The sequence below is a fragment of the Macaca nemestrina genome, chromosome 9, assembly GCF_043159975.1.
Source record: "Macaca nemestrina isolate mMacNem1 chromosome 9, mMacNem.hap1, whole genome shotgun sequence".
Taxonomy (NCBI): Eukaryota; Metazoa; Chordata; class Mammalia; order Primates; family Cercopithecidae; genus Macaca; species Macaca nemestrina.
In genome coordinates, this window is record NC_092133.1 from 134,408,288 (window position 1) to 134,435,172 (window position 26,885).

Here is a 26,885-nt window from a genome sequence, read left to right on the forward strand (position 1 = left end):
TGGAATCATACAGTTGGAATCATACAGTATACAGTCTTTTCAAACTGGCTTTTTTTCACTTAGTATCTTACCCATTGAATACATATTACGTTATCTTTTTTTTTTTACTTATTTATTTATTTATTATTATTATAATACTTTAAGTTCTAGGGTACATGTGCATAATGTGCAGGTTTGTTACATATGTATATTTGTGCCATGTTGGTGTGCTGCACCCATCAACTCGTCAGCACCCATCTTACCCATTGAATACATATTACTCTGTTAAGTTTTCTGCTTGTCTTCTCATGGCTTGATAACCTATTTCTTTGGTATACTCTCTGAGATTTACATTCCTAGCTAGAGGTAATTTTAAAGCTCTGCTATTTATATTTGAAAATTTTGGATGCAGCTGGAAACCATCATTCTCAGCAAACTATCGCAGGAACAGAAAACCAAACACCGCATGTTCTCACTCATAGGTAGGAATTGAACAATGAGATCACTTGGACACAGGAAGGGGAAGATCACACACTGGGGCCTATTGTGGGTGAGGGGATAGGGGAGGGATAGCATTAGGAGATATACCTAATGTAAATGATGAGTTAATGGGTGCAGCACACCAACATGGCACATGTATACATATGTAACAAACCTGCATGTTGGGCACATGTACCCTAGAACATAAATAATTTAAAAAAAAAAAAAGGAGAAACCAAAAGTTCAGTGATTTTCAAGAATTCAGGATATAAAAAGTAAAGAAAGGGGTCTCTTTGATATTAGTATCTATCACCCTATGTCACCCCCATGATTTATTATAAAAATTTTTGTCAGCAAAATATTCAGAGATTTGCTCATTGAAAGTGTTTTTCATTGCTTTAATTGCACAACATACTGTAAACCCTAGAAATAAACAATTTCCATACAAAAAAAAAAAGAAATTTTAAGGTGCGTGACTTATACCCTAAAATATATATATGCACCGTTTACTCATTTTATTTTCTCATTCATTATATCTCAAATATTGGATTGACGTTATCAGCTGAAGGGAGAAAACCATCCATTGTCTGGGTGGACCACAGTTTATTTATCCATTCGCCAACCAAAGGACATCTGGGTTGCTCCCAAGTTTTGGCAATTACAAAGAAAGATGCTGTAAACATCTGTCTTCAGGTTTTTGTGTAGATGAAAGTTTTCAACTCTTTTTGGGTAAATTACAAGGACCATGGCTGCTGAACTGTATGACAAAATATGTTTAGTTTTATAGGAAAGCACTGACCTGTCTTCCAAAGTGGCAGTATCGTTTAGCCTTTCCACCAGCAATGAATGAGATTTTCTGTTGCTCCACATCCGCACCAGCAGTGGGTGTTGTCAGTGTTCTGGACTTTGACCATTCTGTTGGGTGTGTCCTAGGATCTCCTTGTTTAAACTTCATTGTCCTAATGACATATGCTATGGAGTATCTTTTTATATGTGTATTCGCCATCTGGATATAATCCAGAAGTAATCAGTGTAATGTGTGTACGGCTAGGCTGCTAAAATCACTATTAATAACTTATGATGCCTTAATTTCAAATAAGAGAAATTCTACATGTAAATTGTTTCAATAATGGAAGGACTTATTTTTATACTTAAAAGGAGCTGAAGCAGAGTGCCTACAGGGCTGGTTAATTCAACTGCTCAGTGCCATCACAGGAAGCCACATCTCTTTCATTTTACATTGTCCATGATCGGCGTTATTGACTGCCTTTTGCTAACTTCCTCCTGTTTGAAAGATAGCTGCCAAAATTCTAGGTAGAAATGCAGATACATTAATATTCAGCAGACAAAAAAAGACAGGCCTTATCTTCTTTCTTATTGGTATCTTTTAATTGGTGAGGATACCTTTTCCAACACCAGCCACATACTTAACATTCATGACTTATTGCCAGATAGGGCCACATTCCATGGTAAATCAATCACCTCCAGGGGCAATGTGATCACCAGGCTACATTAAGATCAATCAGTTAAGCATATGGCATCAGGAAAGCTATTGCAAAGGAAGAAAGAGATGGAAAGAAATGTTAGAAAGAAAAGCTAGAGGGTACACAATGCTATTCTACAATGTCATTAAAATAAGTACCTATGAACAGGGTAGTAACTAAGTTTCAAATGATATAAAAAGTATAGTTGTTTATTTTATGTAATTAGTGCTTTCTCAAAACATTGATTCACATCACTCACTAAGATGAGACATTTTTGTAGAGATAATAACCACGTATTTTAATTTCATGAAGTTAAAATGTGTCTTAAAAGAACATAGACTAAAAATGATCCAGATTATCCTTGCATTTCTCAACATACCATCCTTCTCCCTCCCAAATAATCGGGAAGTGATCTATCTATATGTATTCCAGATTTAAGCTCTGGGCTTTACACATTGAAAACAATCTGATATTTTACAGTCTAAAACTATGTCCCTTACAACTAACCACTGGTTTTCTATTGACTCATTTTTATATTGTTCATTATCAGAGACATTAAAATGTTTGGCAATCTGAGGGAAATCATTGTTACATATATATTTCCCTAAGATAAAATTAAATGTGAGTAAAATATGTATAATGTACATTTTATGAACAAAGAAAAATATTTATTGAACACAAATCTGTTTAAATAATTTTTTGTGTTAAATGATACAAAGTCAGAAGTTCATCCCTTGACAAATCTACTAACACTTGGAGAACATGCAACCTAGCTTCATCCATGCTCTATCTGTTAAAAGAAGGGGTTGTGGTCCCTATTCCTATCATCAGACAATTTGAAAAGCTTTTCCCACAAATGAAAGTTTAGTTAAATCCTAGCTTTAACAGTTAACATGCATTTCATTTTAGTTTTGCCCTTGACTGGATCATAACTTTCGCATAACCTCTGCTCCAAGGTCTCTCACAGAAGGTGTATAGTATGAATGACACTATCATTCTTACATCAAAGTTTCTATTTTCAAAATGGAATAGCCTGCATGTAAAACTAGGTCAACACTGATATAATTCTACAGGGTTTCTTCTTCCTTTTAAGTTTAAAATAGTTCAAAAGAGATTGCATGTGGCCCTGCTATCTGTAGCTCAGTAGTTGGTGAGTGATAGTACATTCTCTGACATTTGCATTCAACCAGGAGGTAATTTTTTTAAAAACACTCACACCTATATTTGAAAATTGGAGAAATGACTCATACCCTAAAATATAGTGCCCCATTTTCTCTTTTAGTTTCCTCATTCATTCTATCTCAAATACTGGACTGAAGTTAAAGTTCTTGCATTGTGTTATGAGAAGACAAAAAGAGGTAGATGCTCTGAAAAGGTCGTACTTGGTTTTCTAAATAAAGGAATTTTGCAATACTCATGCATTGAAACTAAGCTAGAAATATTTTTTGAAGAAGATTTTATATCTTCTTCATATCTAAGAAAATGTATTCTTTTTCCTTCCCTAGGATTTTTTTTTTTAACCATAAAACATTCCCTCCTTAAATAGCCCCCATTCTGTTGTGGAGAAAGAGAGCAGCTGTTGGCCTGTATTATCCACTTCTGAATTTTCACCCTTATTCAGTTTTACCCAAGTGCCAACCTAAAAGCTACTATGAAGAGATTATCTCAGCCCTTATCCAAGACTCTAATATGAGTCATGCTAATAAAAACAAAGAGATAGATAAGTTTGTATTAAACAGTCATAGGAGACACCAAACTGTTTTTCTAACGTATACATTTTCAGAAAACTGCAAGAATATTATGCTAATTCAGAAAATATTTCCTCCATTCTTTTGGAATCTTAAAAAAATACATCAGCATTATTCTTATTCTTACTGTACTATCATTATTACTATTATCACTACCTTATGCGATACAATGGTGGATTATCTCAGAAAATGTGAAAGGAAAAATAAAAATGAAAAAGAAGTCTACTCTGAAGGCTTTTTATCCTAGGAATGCTCGTTTACCTAGCTACGGTTGAAACGTCTATCAGCAGTGGTTGGTAGGACATCCTTCATGACTTTAATTCTTTTCCTTAAGGGGACTTTAGGCAGGAGTTCCGTCATGTCTTTCTTTGGAATTACCACGTGGCCTTAAACTGGCCATGTGATATCATTAATCCATTGAACTCATCAGCAAATCACTGGTGGGAGGAAAGAAAGGAAAAATTAGCTCAAAATGAGACACCAAAGAGCTAGAGAATATTGCTTTCCTCATAAGTATCTCCTTTATAGGGTGTTTACTTAGGTGCTTTAAAATTGCCATAATATTTCTAATTGTGTCCTAAACAATATTTTACCTCTCAGCCTGTTTTTCCTGTTTAGCAGAGCCATTTCCATGATTTGTTGGCTCATTTTTATGTTAAATATTTTAACAAGAGTGGCTTCGTGACATCAGGGAGTCAGTCAGATATAATGGAGTTCTGCTAACAAGCCTCATAAAAATATAGGAAGCAGATAATAAATCAGACTTATATACTTCATAGATAATAACTTGAAATTTGGAATAATTTTTGGAATAATTAAGTATCTATCACACTACAGCATTTGTGAAACATTAAGAGCTTGGTGCAAACAGAAAAAAATGTCAACCCATATTTAAAGCTGATTTCCTTTATTAAATCAAATAACCAGGTCTCTATGCTGACACATTGGCCATCCTAACTTAGAAATATAGTATAGAGTCCTGAGGGTAACTGCTGGAATTATGACTATTTCCCGGTGTTCTTTCGGAAGCTGGCTAGGTAAATAGAAGCGATGTCAAGTAATTTAACCACAGCTGGTCAGGACATTTCATTAGCAGCATTACTATCAATCCTTGGTTACAAGAGTAAATGGAAGTCCTATGAATTATTAATAGCTCTCAGAGCTGAAAACGTGGCTCACACTTTGCCTTAGGGAAAGAAGTTTGAGAAAGGCAAAGAATGACTGAGAATACTCATCTTTTTTTTCAACAGGAGTTGATTTCTCTACTCAAAAAAATATCCACAACGTTGAACCCTTGATATAAAACCTGATACTGAGTTTTCCACAAGGTCACCTATATTTAAGTAACATGTTCAGGATTATATAATATGAGAGTTAAAGCGGAATAATGAGAGTAAACAAAAATTGCAGTGCTAATGACACTTTGATTTGCATGGCATTTTTCATCAGTTAATTCAAAAACGATTGAATCTCTTAAAAACTGAAATGTTTTTAAAGAAAATGGCTGACTTTCAGTTAAAAGTTTACTTTTTTAAAAAACCCTGAAACTTCTACTTTAGTCCTATATTCAAACATAAAATACTCCACTTAAAAACCTTGCCCCTGGTATGCTGTCAAGGGCCTTCATGTTTTATTTTATATGTATATATTCAAATAGGAATTCACTTATGTTTGTTTAAAATGTATTAGAAAAAAATCAATGTGTGGTCGGTACACATTGCATGTGAATAGTAAACAAATATTTAGTTTGTGAATATAGTCATTGATCCACTCATTTTTACCAAGCGATTTCTAGTTGCTAATACTAAACTATACTTCATATTGCCAAGGTTTTACCTGATTTTAGAGCAAAGCCACATGATCAAAACCAAAAGGGAGAAACGGGCTTTCTATTTATATATTTATAGCCATTTACATTCACAGATGTATATACATAAGCAGTCAAGTCTACCATCATACAAATGCTTAGAGCATGTTAAATTAAACCCCATCAGGGTACAAATCAGTTTTCCTATTGTAGCTTTTTTCATTTTATTTTTCAACCATAAGGAGTACAGAATCCTAATCAATTCTAACTCATCAAATTTTAGCAGAATAGTTAAAAGAACAGACTGAAGTATGAGACAACTTAGATTTAAATCTTGACTGCCACTTAACAGACTCTGTGAACATGGAAAGCTACTTTAAGTTTTAGATCTCATTTCTCTCATGTCTAAAATGAACATAGAAGCTCAGAAAGCCTTGGAAAGAGTATTGCTCAAAATATTAGCTGCTGTTAATGAAATGATGATTATTTCACAAATTTTAGCTTTCAATTATTATTTCTTACAGAGACTTGAGGAAGCCAAACTAAAGCAAAATTAAATAAACAATCTCAATGAGTTTATAGCTTAACCGAATACTAAAATAAGAAAATTGGAACATATTAAATTAATTTGTAATTCAAATAAATAGGCTAACCACACTGAAAGTTTACTTAGTGTTTGATGAACAGGGGTTCTTAACTTTATTTAGTCCATTTTGCTTATCTTTACCTGTCTGAATAGTGCTTTATATGCATAATGTGCAATATGCAATATGTTTATGTAATAAACAGACAAAAACTTTTTCTCTGTGAAATCCCAAAGACTTTTATTTTAAAATTGAAATATAACTAACTTCACATGAAATTTATTTTTTAAAATGTAAAACTTAGTCAATTTTAGTATATTTACAAGACTTTAAAAACATTACCACTATCTTGTTTTAGAATGTTTCATCACCCCAGAAAGAAATTTCATACATATTAGCAGTCACTCTCCCTTGTTTCCTCCTTCCCATCTCCCACCCCAACCCCTGGAAACCACTTATCTATTTTCTGTCTCTATAGATTTGCCTATTGTGGGAAACTAATGTTAATGGAAGGATTCAAGATGTGGATTTCTGTGCTTCGATTCTTTCATTTAGCATAATGTTTCCAAGTTTCATCCATGCTGTAGTATGTATCACGACTTCATTTCTATTAGTGGTTGAATTATATTCTGTTTTATGGATATGCCAAATTGTGTTTATCAATTTATCTGTTTATCCACTGATGGGCATCTGGATTATTTCCACCTTTGGATTTATGAACGATGCCGCTAAGAACATCTGTGTGGCCAATATTATCACTTCTCTCAGGGATATATACAGAAGGTGAAATACTGTGTCATGTGTTACTGCTATGTTTTAACTTTCTGGGAAACCACAAAACCATTTACCCAAGGGGCCACACAATTTTTCATTCCCGTGGTAATGTATGAGTTACATTTTCCCCATTTATCTGTCAACACTTGTTATTGTCTGTATTTTTCATTAGAGCCATTCTAATGGGTGTGAAGTGGTATCTCACTGTGAATTGGATTTACATATTCCTAGTGTTAATCATGTTTAACATTTGTTTTTGTATTTATTTGCCATTTACTTATCTTCTAGAGAGAAATATCAATTCAAATCCTTTGCCGATTTTTATTGGGTTGTCTTTTATTGTTGAGCTATAAGAGTTCTTTATATGTTATGGATAGAAACTTTTTCAGATATATAACTTACAAATATTTTCTTCTGTAGGTTTTCTTTTCTTTTTCTTGGTGGTGGTCTTTGAAACATGGAAGTTTTATATCTGTGAAGTACAACTTATTTATTTTTTATTTTGTTGCATGTTAAATAAGCAATTGCCTAATTCAAGGTCATGAAGACTTAGACCTATGTTTCCCTCTATAAACCTTATATTTTTAGCTTTTAACATTGTCTTTAATCCATTTTGAATTAATTGTTGTATATGGTGTGGGTAAGGGCTCAACTTTATTCTCTTGCATATAAATATTTAATTGTCTAGTAACCATTTGTTGAGAAGGTTTTTATTTTCCTATTGGATTATTTTGGCATACTTGTCAAAAATTAGCAATAAGTGTAAGAGTTTATTTCTGGAATCTCAATTCTATTTTATTGATTGTTATATTGATTCTTATACCAGTACCACACTGTCTTGATTACCACTTCTGTTATAACTTTTGAAATCATGAAGTGTGAACTTTCTGACTATTCTTATACATCAAGTTTCTTTTGATTATTCTAGATTTCTTGAATCTTCATATGAGTTTTTAGATCAGCTGATCAATTTGTGAGAAAATGGCTAGCTAAGATTTTTGGTGAGTGTGACGTTGAAAATGATCTGTAGACCAATTTGTGGAATATTACCATCTTAACAATATTAACTCTTTCAATTCATGAATATGGGATGTCTTTTCCATCCATCCATCCATCCATCCATCCATCCATCCATCCATCCATCCATTATAGGAGTCCATTCCATCATGGTCTCCTATAATTTCTTTCAATTATCCTTTTTTTTAGTAACATTAAGACATTTGGAGTACAAGTCTTGCATTATTTTGTTTAGTTTATTCATAAGTATTTAGTTCCTTTTGATGCTATTGCAAATGAAAGGATTCATTAACTTCAGTTTATAATTGCTCATTCTAATATAGAGAAATATAATTTACAGTTGCCTGTTAATCATATATTGTGCAACCTTGCTGAACTTTGCTTTTTAGTTCTAATTTTTTATATGTGGATTCTTTAGGGTTTTCTGAATGTAAAATTGTGTCATCTGTAAATAGATATAGGTAAACTACTCTGGGTACCTTTTATTTCTTTTTCTTGCTGAATTGCCAGTTGCTAGAGCCTCCAGTACAATATTGAATAGAAGTAGTCAGAGCAGGCATGCTTGTCCTCTTCTTATCTTGTTCTTTCTTAGGGGAAATGTTTTAGTCTTTTCACTTGAAGTATAATGATAGATGTGGGTTTTTATAGCTGTTTTCTTAGCAGCATGAGTTTTCCCATCAAATTCGTCAGTTTTTACTTCATGTATTTTGGGGATATAATGCTACATGCATATATATTTATAATTTTATGACTTCTGAATTGACACTTTTTTGTCTTAAAGTCTACTTTGTCTGATACTAGTATAATGTTTCATCTCTCAGTTTTGCTTTTATTAACTTTTCGAAGCTTAGTGATTACCTTTCACACTTTAATCAAAAATTAATCTGTAATTGACTTAGTCTATGGCATGAACGAGAGGAATTTTTTACTCTCACAATATTCTTCTATGGATTGCCAAATGGCCATGCAACACCATCTACTGCAATAACCATTCTTTCCTCACAAATCCGCTGTGCTTTTTCTTCATAAATCAATGATCCATTTATATATGCATCTGTAAATAGCCCTTGAAAAATTGGTGTGTTTTCTATCCTTGCATTGAAACCACAGTATCTTTATATGGCTTTAGGTAAGCCTTTACATCCCATGTTGTCTTCTTTAAGAATGGCTTAGTGATTCTTTATTCATTATATTTTCTACATCACTACTCGAATTTGTTGTACATTTACATAAACTAAACATGATAGAAATACATTAAAATTACAGATCAATGTTAGTCTGATTCTTATTTATCAATTCCAGGCCTTCAAAGTCAAAAAATTGATAATTAATGTTTTATAAATTGCTTTGTAGATAGTTTACACTTAATTTTTAATATTTTCATTTTTAAGAGCAGTTCTAGGTTTACAGCAAAACTGAGAGGGAGGTACAGAGATTTCCCATATCTTTGCTGCCTAAGCACATGTATAGCCTCTTCCATTATAAATATCCCCCACCAGAGCAGCATGTTTGTTTTAATTGATAAATGTACATTGACACATCATTATTGCCCAGTGTTCATGGTTCAGATTAGGGTTCACTCTAGTAATGTATATTCTCTGGGTTTCAATAAATATGTCATGACATATATAACCCACCATAGTGTCATATAGACTAGTTCCACTGCCCTAAAAATCCTTTGTGCTCTGCCTATTGATCCCTTTCTCCCCCAACCCCCTTTGTTAATATTTTAATGGTATATTTCAAATTTCACTTAAATTTTATTAAAAATTAATTTGTAGTTGATATAAGTAGTGTTTTTTTTTAAATGGACTTTTTCTGTATCAAACTACCTTGCAAAATTTCCTAAACATTTATTTGTCAATTTGAAGTGTCTTGTATTTACAATTATATTATCTGTGAATAATGCCCATTTTAATTTCACTACACTTACTATGTTATTTATCTATTTTCTTATTTTAGGTCTCTTGCTAGGACCATCAGTATAATATTGAATTAAAGTGGTGGTCATGAATATCTTTGTTTACTTCACAATCTTAAAGGGAATGTTTCTAACATTTTACAAATTATGCATACTCATCAGGTCAAATCATTTTTCCTCTAGTTGTTGTTTGTTGAGGATCATTACCATGAATATATGTGAATATTAAATAATTTTTGGTCTATATTGAGAAGATCAAATATTTTAAGAATTTGTGTGTTTAAAAATGTTGAGGTCACATAATTTTTGCTATTATATTAACGTGTTATGTGCATTATAGCAGATAGCTAGCAAGTAGGTAAGTTATACTTACCGACATTGAGATAAATTATAGCTTGACAGTAATAATTTTTAAATATGTTTTGGATCATTTTAAAAATTTAAAGTGAAACAAATTTTTGGAAATTTCTTTAGTGAGTTTAATATTAACAATGAAGTAAAGATATAAATAGATGCTGTAGAAATGTAGAGGACCATAAGAATATATTATGATTAGCTTTGTATCAATCAATTTTTAAATGTCCATGAAATACACTAAGATTTAGAAAAATAGAAATTGCCAAGATTCACATTCATTGAAGCAGAAAATCTAAAGAATTCTATATCTATAACGTAAATTTAATAAATAATTATGGAACTTTATGCAAAGAAAACTTCAGACCCATTCTCATTTGTGAATCCTAGCTAATATATATTTTTAAAGTAATGCCTATTGTATTTGTTTTCCATTGCTGCCATAACAAATCACAAATTCAGTGTCTTTGAACAGCACAAACACATTGTCTTACCGTTCTGTGGGTCAGAAGTCTGATGCATGCCTCATGAGTTAAAAATCAAGCAGGGCTAAGTTTCTTCCCTGAGGCTCTAGGGAGGAACATACTTCCTTGTCCTTCTCAGCTGCAAGAGCCTGCTCACATTGCCTGGCTGATGTCACTTTCTTCCATCTTTAAAACCAGCAAAGGCATGTCTCCTTCTACCTGTGCTCCCATCTCTCTTATTTTTTGCAGTTAGTATAGGTTTTCACTTTTGAGGATTTATGTAGTCATATTAAATTCACCTGAATAATCTTGGCTGACTTCTCTCATTTCATGGTCCTCAACCTTGATCACATCTTCAAAGTCCCCCTTGCCTTATAAAGTAACATTAGTCAGAGGTTCCAAGGATTAGAGCATGGACACTATTAGGGAGCCATTATTCTACCTACTGCATTCATCTCTCCAAATATAGATAGATGGATGGATGGATGGATGGATGGATGGATGGATGGATGGAGATATATGTATATATACACACACATACACATACAACTCATTTATACATTCAACACAGTAGGGATACCAAAACCTGAAAAGGACATATGAACTGTAAAATCCCAGGCTAATCTCCTCATGAAAATAAAAGCAAAGCTCCAATACAAAATATTTAAAAATAAATAAATTATTTATTTATAAAAATATTAGTGCATTTAAGCAAAAGAGGCTTTATTAGAGGAATGCTTAGATGTTTGATTTAGTCTTTTTTTAAAAAATCAGATGAAGTAACCACTACATCATCAGAAAAAGTGATAAAAATATAGGATCCAGTCAATAGAGGCCAAGATAAATTCAAGATCCAATCAAAATAGAAACTCTTCACAAACCAGGATTACTGTAGAACTTTATTAATAAATCTTAATAAAAGTTAAATGTAAAAAGCTTTCTTCAAGCGGCATAATTGAGATCAACATATTGAAAACTATCATTTTGAGAAAAAAAATAAGACAAAGAATATTAACACTACAGCTACTCAAGACTGAGCCAGAGGTCTCAGTCGCTGCTATTAGACATTGATTCAAATTGTAACAATTAGGAAGGCATTATTAAAAATCTTTATATTCACATAAAATTCAGAAATTAATAGATAAGTTATTATAATTAGTAAGTGTAGCAATTACATTAAATATAAGGTCACTATTTTTACGTCTTTACTAGATTAACAGTTTAAAACAGAGTAAAAATAAAATGAAATAAATTTAAAAATTAAGTCAGAAATGTCAAATATCTATGTATAAATTTAACCAAATATGGGCAAAATACCTATGCAGATAATTACAAAACTTTTTGAGAAAAATTAAAGAAGATTAAAATAAATTGAGGTATGTTTCATGTGTGTGGATTGGAAGACTCAATATTATAAAATGTCAGCTTAGCAGAACACAGCGGTGTATATCTGTAATCCCAGCACTTTGGGAGGCTGAGGTGGGAGGATCACTTGAGGCCATGAGTTCAAGACCAGCTTGAGCAACATGTGAGACCCTGACTCTATAAAAAATTTAGTCGGGTGATGGCACCACTGTACTTCAGTCTGGGTGACAGAGCAAGCTTCTGTCTCAAAAAAATAGTTGATTATTTCCATCCATTACCTATTTAATGTTATCTTAATAAAATCCAATTAGGTGTTTGTGGAAAGAGACATGATCAATCTAAACTTTATATAGAAGAAGAGCATGCCAAAACTGATCAAGAAATTTTTGAATTTGAGACCAAAAAGATGAAGATTTTTTAAAAAGCTATAATAATTGAGAGTTTGTGATATGGTATAAAGAATAAAATACAAATTAAAAATGAAAGAATGAAGAGACCAAAACTGATACACATGAATAATCAAAATTCATCAAGCAAAGTAGTCAAAAATGGTTGGTATTTTCAATCAATGATTCTATAAAAAATTGACACCCAAATAGAAATTAACAAAATTATTTCCTATGTCACATCATACAGGAACTTTAACTCTAGAATTATAAATCTGGACATGCAAGGCATAAAAACAAAACTTTAGAAGAGAACATAGGAGATGTAGGAAGATACATTAAATTGAATGCAAGAAGAACTGACCATAGAAGAAAAGATTGAAAATCTGGAGAAATTAAAAATTAGTAAGACACAATTAAAGGAATAAAAGAACATGTTAAGAACTTGTTACCGTTTTTCTGGAATTATTTTTATGACTAATAAATACTTGACAAATACTCACGTCCATAACATGAAGAGATGCTTCCAGTCAATAACATACAGACAAATAATCTCATAGGAAGAGTGCTGAAATTAGAATGGATACCTTGCAAAAGAGGCTAATACAATGGCCAATAAAGACAAAATGGTGCTTATGATCTTTAGGCATTATGTAATTACAAGTTTACTCCAGAATGATATATGACTCTATACACAACAGGATGCCTAAGTGTAAGACAGACAAGCGTTGTGTTTAGCCAGAATGTGCATAAATGAGAACGTGCATACTTATGTGTATCGACTTGGGAAAATGATTAGGCATTGTCTACATATGTTGAAATCTGCATTAGCTTATAATCATCAATTCTATCCCTGGGTCATATCTAACAGAAATACATGGGCATGTGCCCCAAGGACACACACACAAGAATGTTTATGATGCATCTTTCACAACAGCTAACAATGAGAAACAAACCTAGCACCCTGTCAAATATATCATGCTTGATTCAGTAGTATAATAATATACATGTTTGAAGACTGAATGAAATATGTTACATCCAAAAAATGTTATTTGTTCCACAAACATAACATTGAGTGGAAGAAGTAATAGAGAATATAATACACAGAATGGTTCCATTGATACAAAGATAAAATAAAATAGACATTATTAAATTGTAGTGTGAAGAGACATATGTGTATTTAGTAAAAGTAAAAACCTTGAGAAGAGAAAAAGCAATGAGGTAGCTACCATAAAAGTCAGGTTAGTGGTTACTTTTTTTTTTTTTTTTTTTTTTGAAACAAGGTCTTGCTTCATCACCCAGGTTGGAGGGCAGTTGAACAATCTTGGCTCATTGTAACATCTGCCTCCCAGGCTCAAGCGATTCTCCTGCCTCAGCCTCCCAAGTAGCTAGGATTACAGGTGCCCACCACCACGCCCGGCACATGTTTGTGTTTTTAGTAGAGACAGGGTTTTACTATGTTGCCCAGGCTGGTCTCGAACTCCTGACCTCAAGTAATCCACCCGCCTCAGCTTCCCAAAGTGCTGGGATTACAGGCATGAGCCATGTCACTGTGACCGGCCCAGGGTAGTGATTACTTTTATTCACAGCGGGGCATAGAGATGGGAAAGAGATAATAGAATTCTTTGAAGTGGTGGCAAAAATCTATATTTTCTTATTGATCTTGGTGATGGTTACATGAATGACTACTTTGGGATGACTCATTAAGCTGTAGCTATAGTTTCATTCAATTTATTGTATGTGTATTATACTCTGTTTTGAAAATGAGCATCATTTGTTTTGCTTCACTTGTTATTAAAGAAGATGAAAAACCACTTAATGTTAGAATATTTTTCTATTTCTTTCTAAAGGAAAATACCATTCTCTCGGACCATTCTGTATCACCTCAGAGTGGAAGAGAAATACTTGTTGGAGGCTGTTCCTTAGGACATATATTTTCATAACTGGTTTTGAGTTCTCTCATATCCAGATGAAACGTATGAAAATATAAATGGCTTGGTAACTCTCAGATTTAAAATGTTTGGCATAAATTTAAATAATCGTCTCTCATAACAATTGTAGTTTCTGTTTTGTATACGTTATGCGTGCCATTAGGATATCACTTGTGAGAATATATGTAGCCCATGAAAAGAATGGGTAGAAGTGGTGTGACAAGGTTTCTGTTCCGATATTAGAATTGAATTTCTTTAGTCATGAACAGTTCTCCAGAATAAATAGCTGAATTGTTCATGAAAGTGGAGTCGGTTGAAAATTATTTGTGTTAAAGGTCATTTATGTATTACTTTTTCAACTCTATAGGCAAAATTGTCTTCAGTAGGCTGGATGAGACTGTTTCAAAAGGTATATTATTTTATAATGGTGTTGTAGGTTTAACACTGAAGCAGAGATTCTGCACACCAATGAATATTATGCAAAACTATTTTACATACAGATTTTTAACTCAACTAGTTTCTTTCATGACTTAAAAATCCTGCAAAATATAATCAATTATGTAAAGAATATACATGCTAAAAAATCTATCTAATTGTCGAAAGCTGTGAGATATGAAGATTGTCCTGAGAATGGTATAATTTAATAGAATATTTACAGGATTTGAAATCAATGAAGAGAACAGAGCTCTTGTCCCACTTCTTTTTCCATGGTGAAATTTCTTATCCTGTTTTGACCAAGATCCCCTTGTCATGAAACCAATGCATAAGATACAACTGCATCCAATATATTCCAGAGAAATGACTCCAGGAAAGCCACAGGAGCAACAGGGAAACTGAAAGAACAAATACCACAGTTTATTCAGAAGGGAAGCCCCACATTTTTAAGGTTGTGTATCATGGTTTATGTAAATGCTCATTCAGATAAAGAGGTCCAGATGCTAAATTGAAAAAAATAATATTAAGGATATGATAAACGTGATTTGATTCGATATGATTTCAGAGTGCCATGAAATGGTTCTTAGTATCTAACATAATGCCTTTCATATTTTAACTACCTATTAAATGTATGGTGGATTTATAAAATAATAAGTTATCTCACAATTATACAAAAGGGTTATCACTCTCATATATGACAATTTATCAAAGACCAGAAAATATAATAAGGTGCTTTACTCTCTTGAGTCTTACAGATTTTAAAGCCAAAAGGGATATAAAGATACATAGCCCCCATCCCCTACTTTGTATGTGAGAAAAACAGAGTTCAAAGAGAATATGCAATCAGAATGCAAGTTTTCAATGCCAAACACCATGTGCCGTGCGTGTAAACAAACTGCTACCAATTAATCATTTGGTTTTGAGCCCCTTTACCATAATCATTTGTAAAATGAAGAGACTAGACTAAATGAACTTTGGAGTCTCTGTCAGCTTAAAACTTCAGACTCTCAATCTTGATAATAATCCAAATAAATTTTGCCAAATGCTTTACATAAAAGTAAAGAATATTAAGGAATCCTCAGTGGATCCACCATGAAATATTTTTTGATCAAACTAATAACTTTTGTTAATATATTTGAGAACAATACCTCAAAAAGATTGTGAACTCATAGGGGAAAGTTCCCTAGTATTTCTTTATATCCCTTACAGTCAGTCTCTTTTTGAAATTACTTTTATGCAAACAAAGAGTCAGAGAGCTAATATAAAAGTGGTATCTATAACCTCATCACTAAGGATCAAATATTGAGTTCTCTCAAATGAAATGTGAGTGTTTATAGATTTAAGCTAGGTTGATTTCAAATTCATTGTTCTAAAATAAATGCCTTAAATTTTAAAATGTATTTAAAATATGTATTGGAGATTTTGTAGATTCTAAGTCAAAGTAATTTGAAATAGAAATTTTGACAAATGAACATAATTTTGCACATATTTGTCTTGAATGTAGCAGGAGATATTTACAAATATTTTAAATACCTACAGTTCAACTTAAATTCTAATCACTACTTAAATATTAAAGCCAAAATACAGTGATGGTAAAAGCAAAATAATTTTAGTAGCCAGCGTCTAGATTAAATAGAATATGAAAAAATATTTATAAAATATCAAATGGTTTTGTGATATCTCTAGCAAATATATCAATCATAGTAATTCCATTTCTGCATATTTACCCAAGGGAAATAAAAGCTTATGCTCACAAAAAGATGTACACAAATGATCAAAAACCGCAATTACTTTTTCACAAAGCTAATACAACAGAATACTCAGCAATTAAAATGAATCAATTCCAGACATGCCTTACAATGTGGATGAATCTTGAAATAATTGTGCTAAATAAGCCAGACTGAAACATACACATGCTGCATGGTTTCATTTCTATAAATTTTTAAGAAATACAAGCTCATCTATAGTGGGGAAAAGTGGATCACTGGTTGTCTAGGGATGGGTGGTGGTTTGAGAAGGAAAGGCCGGGGGGTATGACGAAACTGTTCAGGATGATGGATTTCAGTTTCGTGATCATGCTGATGGTTTCACAAGAGTATATAGTGGGTAAAACTTATTGAATTGTTCCCTTTAAATATATGTAGTTTGTAGTATGTCAATTATACATTGATACACTAAAAAAAAAGAAGCAAATTAAACAACTAAACATGTATACCAATCTAGGAACATTAGGAATTGACAGGAACACCTCATACATCTGTGCAGCCCCAAAGAACGTCATGATTTTCAAACTAGTAAAATGTTACCTGTTTATGACTTAAACCCCAATTCACAGTACATTATACATTTCATTTGTTAATTCCAGGAATGTTGTAATACTTTAGGAATATATTATTTAAAATAAGAGTAGATTTAAAATTATATTTAAAAGAATAAGCCTCAGTTAACTGAAAAATCTCACCTATTGGAAAAGTTGGAGCCCTTGAATATAACCGGTTAAAAAAGTGGCCCTATTCTAGAGTTTAAGTCCATTTTCTGTAAAGCATGGAATTTCATATCTAGAACACTAGCATTCTGTGAGCGCAAATGAACTGTAATTGCTGTTCAGTTTCATGCCTGCAGCATAATAGAGAACTCACGGTAAAATAAAAAACAAACAAACAAAAGAAGTGTAACAGATAGAAAGGACTCTTTTCTTAATTTGCAGTGATACCCAAGCATTGTGAACAAGCTCTGTCAACACCATCTGCTCCACAAAGGAAAGCTGCTGATTATTGCATCTCTAAGTGGAGTCGATTCTCTCCCATGATAGCAGAAGGTAAGACAGTGACAAGCATTTGAGGGGCTCTTGCCGGTTTTTATGATTGATGATTTTTCTATTGAAAGAACTGGTTTGTGAACTCATGATGAACAGAGGCACTGCTAAGGGCAGAAGCAGTCTGGGAGTAAAGCAAAAAAAGAACAGAACTTTCTTCCCCTTGATTTCTCAGCTTCCTACACACATCACTTCCAAACAAGTGTTTCTACCAAGATCTCATTCATGTGATCACCTGTGTATATAGTGGCAGCTGCAAGCAATATTTTCATATTGTGTATCCCAGCACAATACACATGAGACCATTTAAGTAAATAGTATTTCATGTACCCTATTTATTATTTTGGCAGTATCTAAGCTGGAAGATATTAAAGAGCTCTCCAGGTAAAGTGATGCAACATTTTTACATCATCAAATATAACTATATTAATGATGGATCACTGAAATTAATAGTTACAAAAAATGATGATAAAATTGTGAAATACAGTTGGGAAAGATATTAGTTATCCAAACTTGATCTAAGGAGTTATTGACATTGGGTGAGACACTCAAATTCACAGAACTGTAGTTTCTGAATCTCTAATATCAGATTGAGGATGCCAAGAGTTCTGCAAAGAAAAATGCAGTTAGTTGCCTCTGCTTTAGGAAGGAATTGATTGATTATTACACTGTACAGAAACAAGGGCTTCTGCATAATATTTCATAGCTCCAATATAAATTCAGAATTTCTTCCTTTTGTTTTGTACAACTTTCACTGAATCTTGAAATTGAATTAGATCTTGGAATGTCTAAAAAGCCAAGAAAAAAGAGGCCTTCCACATATTCACAATGGTAGGGCAGGAGAATTTTTAGAGGTGGCAATCAGTTTTCTCCCATTTCCAGGAAAAGTTTACAAAGTACAAATTATAATTACAGGTCACCAGTTAATATTATCTCTCTGCCATTGTCTGATTCTTATAGAGAGAACAAAATCATTTGTTTTTATTTATAGATATATTGTTTATGTTAACCTATTTTGATGATGAGTTGAAGGTAAAACTCTTACCTGTAGACTAAATAGAATACATCAATATTCTACAGAGATCAAATTGCCATTGTAAGTAATCTATAAATTTTGAAGGAATTTGCTGTTCAAGGAATACATTTGTATACTTATAAGCTATACACATTTATTGCAAAATTAGCTATCTTCACCTTATGCAATTTTTCACAAATTATTTGTCCATTAAAGTATTTCTGAAGAACACGTTATAGCTCATGAACCTTCCACAAAACAGGTTTGAGGTCTTGTTCAAATTACTTAATTTTTCACTCAGTTTTTATTTTTTTATTTTTTTATTTTTATTTTTGGGACTGTCTCTCTCTGTCGCTCAGGCTGGAGTGCAATGGCACTATCTCAGCTCACTGCAAATTCCACCTCCCAGATTCAAGCAATTCTCCTGCCTCAGCCTAGTAGCTGGGATTACAGATGCCTGAGAGCATGCCTGGCTAATTTTTGTATTTTTAGTAGAGATGGGGTTTCATCATGTTGACCAGGCTGGTCTCGAACTCCTGACCTCAGGTGATCCACCCACTTTGGCCTCCCAAAGTGCTAGGATTACAGGCGTGAGCCGCTGCGCTAGGCCTACTTTGTTCTTTTAAGGTCATAAAATAAGGATAATAACAGCCTATCTCAAAAGAGTTTTCTAAATACTAACTGAATTAACTGAGGCAAAATACATAAATTGGTTCCCAGAATACAATGTTACCAATATTTTTAGCTAACTTGCTTTGTACATACCCAGAACTGTGGTAAGTATGGGCCAACCATGATATAATTAGATTGATGTAATTCGTTGCTTCTCAGAACTTAGAATTAAATATGAAAAACCAACAGTAGTTATCAGGGGAACCAGCTCCCAATATTTCCATGTAGGTTCTTTCCATTTTCCCTAAGTGTCAGGCAGCCTGAGAAATAAAGAGAAAGAGTACAAAGAGAGGAATTTTACAGCTGGGTCTCTGGGGGCGACATCACATATTGGTAGGACCATGATGACGACCCTGAGCCACAAAACCAGCAAGTTTTTATTAGGGATTTTAAACGGGCAGGGGGGTGTATGAACAGTGAGTAAGTCACAAGGATCACATACTCCAAAGGGTGATAAAGGTCACAAGGCAAAGGCAAAATCAGAATTACTGATGAGGGTCTATGTTCCACTGTACACGTATTGTCTTGATAAACATCTTAACAGGAAACAGGGTTTGATAGCAGAGAACCAGTCTGACTAGTATTTACCAGGCTGGAATTTCTCAATCCTAGTAAGCCTGAGGGTACTGTAGGAGACCAGGGCATATTTTAGTCCTTATCTCAACCGCATAAGACAGACACTCTCAGAGCAGCCATTTATAGACCTCCCCCCAGGGATGCATTCTTTCCCCAGGATATTAATTATTACTATTCCTTGCTGGGAAAAGAATTCAGTGATATCTCTCCTACTCACACGTGCATTTATAGGCTGTCTGCAAGAAGAAAAATATGGCTATATTCTGCCCAACCCCGCAGGCAGTCAGACATTATGGTTGTCTTCCCTTGTTCCCTGAAAATCACTATTATTCTGTTCTTTTTCAGGGTGCACTGATTTCATATTGTTCAAACACCATGTTTTACAATCAATTTGTACAATAGTGGTCCTGAGGTGACATACATTCTCAGTTTACAAAGATAACGTGGTTAAGAGATTAAAGTAAAGAGAGACATAAGAAATTATAAGAGTATTATTAGAGAAGTGACAAGTGTCCATGAAATCTTCACAATTTATGTTCAGAGATTGCAATAAAGATAGGTGTAAGAAATTATAAAAGTATTAATTTTGGGAACTGGTAAATGTCCCTGAAATCTTCACAATTTATGCTCTGCCACGGCTTCAGCTGGTCCCTCCGTTCAGGGTCCCTGACTTCCCGCAACAAGTAGTTACACATTGTTAGTTATTAGTTTAATAATATTGTTTGCATACAAACTATGTAAAAATGGAGGAAAGTATGAAAACATATCCACCACCAGTGTTGTTAAGATTAGAAGGGATGATGTTAGTGGGTCAGAGGACAAAGTTAACAAGAAGTTGCATAGGTTTTCAATTTTCTGTAGGTGTGTAAGGGGTACAAGGATGCTCATATATAGATCATAGATAATAAAGCATCACCTGTGCATGACACAGGTAGAAAATTCTGTAATTTACAGAAAGGAAAATCTGTGTTTCATTTGTATGAAAATGAAACATTTTATAGAGAATGCAGAGATTAATAATGATTTAATGTAATATCTAATTATGACTATTGGAAGTCCTTGTAGTTTTAAGGTCACAGAATTTTAATATTGTGAGGTGGCCACAGGAAGTTTGAATAAAAATATTCCAATTAAAACTACAGTTTCTAAAACTTAATGGTGCAATTCCAGTGGATGACAGTAAAGTAAGAGCTGAAGAAAGTTTCAAAAGACCAAAGAACATATAGAACATTGTAAACAATAAAATCATTATTAATAAATGTTGATATTACCCACTTTTTGCATGAGGATTAGATGAAATCTACTGTGAGAAGTGGAGGGAGGAAATCGTAAGGTTGACTTAGGTAAATAGTTTGTTCAACCAAATGGTTATATTAAGCTCATACACTGTACCTATACTAAATGAATATGTTTTCTGGCATAGTATAGAATGATTTCCCACATAACCAATGAAATTCCTATTTTCCTTGCTTATTAGTTTGTCCTGAGAGGAGTAATGGCATTTTGCAAGCTGTGCCTGGTTCATTTTAAAGTGATCTCCTGGCTGGTTTAGAACTATTGAACTACTAAGAAAAAAAAAAACTTTAGTTATCTACATGGACTGAGTAATTGTTTTAAATCACAATTAAGTGCACTTGTATGTATTTAGTTGTGAGATTGGCGTGAACCCTTGTACTCAGAGGGACTCTCAAAATACAGGGTGATGAGTATTGGGAGAGCAATGTGAGAGACCACATTTTAAAGTATTAAATCAAATGCACACATGTTCATTTCCTTCCTATCTGGAGGTGGCATTCAGATGCCTAACTGTCGATATATATTTTCTTTTCATAGACAAGACATTTGGCTTCTTACTCAACGGCTTACTTGGAAAGACTGCTGAGTTGGCAGCCATAGCCACTTTTCCATTGTCAGAAATGAATAAAAATGCAAAGTCTAAGATGATTCTTAAAAACAAAACTTCCTTTTGTTCTTTCATTACACACATATGGCTCCTTAGAAAAAGAAATTATTTTTCTTCTGTCTCTAATTAAGCTTTTATGCATCCCTGGCCTTCATTAAGCTAGAAAAACAGGGATCTCGCATAAATGAGATTACATATGTGAAAGTACTTGGAAACTGCAAAACACTATACAATTCTGAGACATAGACATCCACAAGAATGTAAATATCATAGATTCTTCCATCTTTTTAATGAAACCATCACTAACTACCTTAAAATATAACATATCCTTCTTACAAATCTCATTATTATAACCTTGCAAGTCATTCCTTAAAACCTCACATAAATTTCACACCACCAAGAATGTGCTCCAACTATATCATCACCATGGAAAACTTCCCTCCTTCCTTTGCTTTTGTAAAATATCTTTCACTTATTTAAAAATACTTATTGACAACCTATGTCTACAACACACTATCATATGTACTGAAATACAGAAATGAAAAGAGGAGAAATATTTCTCCCATAGAAAGCCAAGATTATTTTTCCTCCTCCATTTCTTCAAGACAGAAAAGGAAAGCCAGCAGGCTGGAAGATGGCGGGCTGGGAGACAGTGAGGTCAGATGAATTTACAAGAACCAGCAAGTTTCAGCACATGGTTAGCCTGCATGCCAGGAAAAGGAGTGTGGATTTCATTTTAAATGCAATGGAAATCTACTGGGAGACATTCAGCAACAAAGAACAATGGCCTGATTTATGTTCTTTAAGATGATTCTGATTTTATTAGTACTGCATTTAGACCCAAGCAACAGGAGTCTTCTGCCCTGAGCCCCATCATTATAGAAAACTGCATAACACAGACACCCAAACAATAGACTTGTTAAAGAAGACATGCCCTCCTCTGTCTCTAGGCACACACTGAGCAGTCCTGGCAGAGGACAAAGGTAACCACAAATACCTGCTCTTGAGGCAAACAAACAATGTTTAGACCGCAGGGAAATGCTTCTCCACATCTCTTGGGCTATGTCCTTAAAATTGAAGGGAACTGAGTTTTAATGCCATAAAAGTTCATGAGTTGTATCCTTGTCAAAGTTAGAAATATTCATTCACCACTGCAGTGTACAAGAACAACTTGAGCAGGAGGCATAGTTAGGCAAGAGAGGAGACAAACATGTTTACTTGAGGAACCCATTCTCTCGGATGGCATGGATACAGTGGACTTTTGCATGCTGAAATTATCATTGCACAGTAGTGTCCAGCATTCATTTTCTAACATCTATTGTCCAGTTCATGGTTCTGGGAATACTTAACAAATGAAAACACTATTGTATTTGCACTGTAAGTCAAGGAATATTTTGCAATTTTAAATAAGAACAGCAAACTCTAGCTCCTGGATTAAATTGTGCCCATTTCCTGCTTATATAAATAAGCTGTTTTTTTGGACCTAGCCACACACTCAGTTGTTTATGTATTTTCTGTGCCTGTATTTGTGCTGTGACAACAGAGCTCAGTTGTTGCGACTGATACCCTGTGGACTGAAAACCCTGAAATATTTACTATCCAGATCCTTACAGTAAAATATTTCCCTCATCAGTACCTACCTGAAGTACAAAGCTGATTCTTCTAAATGCTTAGATATTTCTTAAGAGATGGTTAAAAAAAAAAAAAAAGTAGCTGGCTGTGAGGGAACACGAAGGTATTTTACCAAGAAGAGTAGTAAATAATGACCATATACAACTAATGTATCAATGGTAATAACAGCTTTATTCATAACATCCCCAAACTGGAAAGAACTCAATGCCCTTCATCAGCCCAGTTGATAAGCACATTGCAGTATTGTATTAGTCCATTTTTATGCTGCTGATAAAGACATATCCAAGACTGGGCAATTTACGAAAGAAAGAGGTTTCACAGTTCCACGTGGCTGGGGAGGCCTCCCAATCATTGTAGAAGGTGAAAGACACTTCTCACGTAGCAGCAGACAAGAGAAGAGTGAGAGCCACGTGAAAGGGGTTTCCCCTTATAAAACCATCAGATCTCATGAGACTTTTTCACTACCATGAGAACAGTATGGGGAAAATCACCCCCATGATTCAATTACTTCTCACTGGGTCCCTCCCATAACATGAGAGATTTATGGGAGTCACAATTCAAGATGAGATTTGGGTGGGGACACAGCCAAACCATATCAAGTATATCCACAAAATAGAATCCTCTTCAGCAATAAAAAATAATAAATTCCACATATACCCAACAGCATGCATGAATCTTTAAAATATTAAGCTTAGTGATAACAAGCAAAATGAAGAATTATTGAATGATTCCATTTATTTGAAATTCTGGAATAAGCAAATGATATTACATTGAATAAAGGAGTTCAATAGTTGCCTGCAGCCAAAGGTCTAGCGAAAGGGCCTGACTACCAAGAGCCTAAATTGGGAAACTTCTTAACTTCTTTGGCCCAAATTCAAAGACAAAGGAAGCTGATCTATGGTGATTTGACTGGTTTTATATACAGTATATCTAAGCCTAAAAGGGAAGCATACATGAATTTTGCAAGCAGCTGTCTCCTTTTCTGGCAAGCATTAAAAGCTATTTGATTTATTGGTTCCTCTTGTACTATCTTCAGTTGAAAAAGAGTAAGAATAAACATGCAGATGACACGGGGCCTGGAGATATAAACACTGTGATGGATATCAGCCGTGACACTCCAATTTTTCTTAAGGACAATATACCTATCTCCCACCTGTGGGGACTAGAGTCTATAGACTGCCATAACATGCTGCTCACTGAGAATCTCCCTCAGCCTTAGAGCACTGCCTCATCCAAGGTTGTGTCCTCTTCCAGAGGGCCACACTTGGGCAGTGGCCAGCTGATGAAGGAACACAAAGTCTGGGATCCCTTGCCTTGCTTTGGAAGTCCAGCTCTGGAGGACCAACTTCGTTGAATTTTGAACATCTATAATTTTACCTCCACTCAAAAAGTTCACTTCTTTCACAGTGAAACAACTTTCAAAAATGCACTAAACCAGAAAGCCAAAGAGAATGAGAAATGGCAGCAGGAATTTTGCACAAGATGGTGGAAACTGTGAACTCAATGGATGACTGGAACCTGACTTAGAAGGAGTGAGGAAAGGGAAATCAACAAGAGACTCCAAGAGATTAAGTCAAGAGATCAAGCAAGCTGATGTGTATCCCAGAATCTCAGAGGCCCACAAGTTGGAATGCAATTGTCATTGATGGCTAAAATGTGGATTTGGGCTGAAAGCTCAAGGGTTAGAAGACTTTAGGAGAAACAATTAGTGTGTGAGATCTCTTTTCCTACCCTGTCAGCAAGAATACTATTCTGTTCATCCCAAAAGAGAACTAAATATTTAATCTATGTATCCATTTAACAACAGAGGTTCTGGACTTGGATCACTAGCCATGGATGAAAGTGGAAGTGCTATATTATGAACTGTGAGACCACCCATAACCCCCTGCTGTTCTTGACAAACTGAGCTATCAGCATTTCAGTGCCTCATTCTTAAAGATGGAAATGTACATTTGATAAAGTTCTTAAAAAATAAAACATGCATAAAAAGAGAATGTAGAGAAACCAAAGACAATTCACAGAGGAAATTTTCAAAATAAGTACAATAAATTGTTTTATCACATTAAAATATTAACATCTAAAAGAGTAAGTTACACAAACAAAGTTTAGAGAACAGGGAAAAGCCATTAAAAATTAAAATAACACTGCAGAAATTGAAAAGTAATTCAGCAATATAGTTAGAAGACCAATTAAAGAAGATCTCACAGAAAGTAGACCAAAAGTCAAGGAGGATTCCAAGAGATACAAAACCTTAATAAGCTCTTTGGAAAGAAAGAACTTAAAATGTGAAAGAAAGGATATCCTTCAAAACTAATTCAAACACTTCAGAAGGTCTTTGGCTCCATATAGGATATGAAAAAAAATACAAGAGAATATTACTCTAACACTAACTATAAGAATAAAACTGGATGATCTACAAAATCTTAACTTTTATTGAGCCTAGCTGAGGTCTAAAGGAACTCAGAAAAATTAATTTCAAAAAGGAACAAGTCTAAACAGATCGCAAAAATGGTTTTACCTTCGGCAGAACAAAAAGGAGAAAAGTGGCAACGATGCAAATGATATCTGTTGGAAAAGGTGGATAATGCAGGAAATTCCAGCAGAGAAATGAAAGCTAAGAAAGTGTCAAATGGAATAACAGGTGATTTTAAAAAATGACAGAAAAAAGTTGAGAGGCTTTTCTTTAGATTCAGCAATACCACTAGACAAAAACATGAAGAAGAAGGTCGAACAGAAATACAAACCAAAAAATACGGTGAAAAAACCACAGATACCAAGAATGATGGGACAGCAGCCGATGGTCTAATGAGAACATAATTGTAGATGGAGAAGAAGAGGTTGGGGAGTGGGTGGATAATAGAAAAAACACTTGAAGAGATAATGGCCAAATTTTTCCAGAATTAAGCAAATACCTCAATTCTTGGATCTAAAAAACTCAGAGTGCCCAAAGCATGATAAAAACAAAAACATATATTATTGCCAAAGTCCTAAAAAATGAAAGACAAAAAGAAAATCTTGAAGAACTGCAAGGAAAAGAATAAAAGGGAGAGAGAGGAAGGGGAAGGGGGAAGGGAGAGGCAGAAAGGATAAAAAGGAAGACAGGGGAGGAGGAAGGAAGGAAGAATTATTTACAGAGAGAAAAATATAAGAATTATACCATACTCTTGTTAAAAAATACACAAGCTAGAGAAAAATGGATAACTAGTTCAAATTATTGAATGAGAAGAAAAAAATCCTGACAGCTTATAATTTTATATTGGGGGGAAGAAGTATCTTTCAAGTATCAAGGCAAAAAATAGTTTTCAAAAAAAAAGAAAACTTGAGAAAATTTTTGGGGGGGAGCAGATTTGCTTCAATAAATAAGATTGCTCACATCTGACTGTAAAGCCCATCCCCCTACCTATTTTAGTGAATAAAGTTTGTTTGGATATAGCCATACCTAGTCACTTATTAATTATCTGTGGCTATGTTCACCCACAACGTAAGAGTTGAGTAGTGACAGAGACAGTATGGCTCAAAAAGCCAAAAATATTTTTCTATTTG

The 26,885-nt window shown here is 33.9% G+C and overlaps 1 long non-coding RNA gene across 3 annotated transcripts in view; it reads left to right on the plus strand.

Annotated features, from left to right (window-relative positions):
- Window positions 1-26,885, plus strand: part of LOC105494334 (uncharacterized) — a 636,433-nt gene that overhangs the window by 325,088 nt on the left and 284,460 nt on the right. For all 3 annotated transcript variants that reach the window (XR_011608282.1, XR_011608284.1, XR_011608283.1), the window contains one exon: window positions 17,437-17,547. This is a non-coding gene — a long non-coding RNA (uncharacterized lncRNA). The remainder of the gene's footprint in view (window positions 1-17,436; window positions 17,548-26,885) is intronic.